This window comes from Eulemur rufifrons, chromosome 30 (genome assembly GCF_041146395.1).
Source record: "Eulemur rufifrons isolate Redbay chromosome 30, OSU_ERuf_1, whole genome shotgun sequence".
In the NCBI taxonomy this organism is placed as follows: domain Eukaryota; kingdom Metazoa; phylum Chordata; class Mammalia; order Primates; family Lemuridae; genus Eulemur; species Eulemur rufifrons.
Window position 1 is genome coordinate 15342368 of NC_091012.1, and position 1324 is coordinate 15343691.

Here is a 1324-nt window from a genome sequence, read left to right on the forward strand (position 1 = left end):
TTCATCCTAATGTAATATAAACATGCGCTGAGGTATTTCCCAGAGGTTAGCTTCAGTAAGCGAAACTACTGCCAATTTTCCAATCCTGCTTGTTTTAGGATGAGAATCAGAACCCTAGGATTGTTCTGCACTCCTGCTTATGTACCTTAATGTTATGTTAAATCTTAGTTTATTTGCTAAAAATCCATCTACAACCAGGTTTTTCAGTTGATCTCAACAGCAAGAATACAAGAAGTTAGGTTTGTATTACATAAGAATATTAGAAGTCTGCCTCTCCCAGGGGTCATATGAGCTGCAGCAGCTCTAAAGCAGAGGGAACTGGCTCCGGCCTCCTCCGCTTTGGCCCCAGGCCCGGATTCCACAGCGCCGCCCACTGGTGCCGCCCCACCACAGAGAACAAGACCAGCCCAGCAGGGCCAGCAGGGGGACCCGGGGCTGGAGCCGCGGCTGGGGGCACGGGGCCCTTGGCTTCGTGGGCGGGACCAGCCCAGCGGGGCGGCTCAGGTGTGGGCGGGCGGCGCGCGGTTTACCTACTGTGGAGCTCGGCGGCGGAGACTGGAAGCCTGCGGTGTCCAGCCCGCTTCTGCTGGACTTCTTAATGCAGCGGGAGGATTACTCGCCCAGGGTCCCTCATGCAGTGACTGGTTACTACCTGAACCCTGCTGGCTTTGAGGCCTCAGACCCACACATAATTCGGCTCATCTCCCTAGCTGCCCAGAAATTCATCCCAGATATTGCCAAGGATGCCCTACAGCACTGCAAAATAAAGGGCACAGCCTCTGGCAGCTCCTGGAGCAAGAGCAAGGACCGCAAGTCCACTCTAACCGCAGAGGATCTGGACCTGCCCTCAGCGAGTATGGCATCAATGCAAAGAAGCCCCACTACTTCACCTGAGCCACCTGACCTAAATGTGCTTGTCTATCCCATGTCCCCACACCAGCCTGTTTTCATAATAAACTGGATTGTGACAAAAAAAAAAAAAAAAAAAGGAATGCAGCACAATAAAAAATAGGGGTTTCTTTTTTTCCCCTATCCTACAGAAATGAAGAAATTGGGTGTCGGCCTATACTGCATTTCCATAGTTTGTGCGTACTTTGCCTGTCTTGAACCAATCATTTCTGGTTAGGATCGCTGTATTTCTCCGTTTCTTGCAGAGCCATGAGCTTCTCTCATGTAGAGTGTGTGGAAACAGAAGAAAACTATCCCATCCCCCTGTCTCTTCAGTGGTGAGAAATGTGTGCCTAAAATGCCATCCAGCCTCAGAGGAGGAGGCAGTGTGGGAAACAAAGTGCAGCCAAAGTCCCTCTTGGAGCATTTACTCTTC

The 1324-nt window shown here is 50.9% G+C and overlaps 1 pseudogene; it reads left to right on the plus strand.

The window, feature by feature from the left end:
- Window positions 1-287: 287 nt before the first annotated feature.
- Window positions 288-894, plus strand: LOC138378776 (transcription initiation factor TFIID subunit 10 pseudogene; annotated as a pseudogene).
- The last annotated feature ends 430 nt before the right edge of the window (window positions 895-1324 follow it).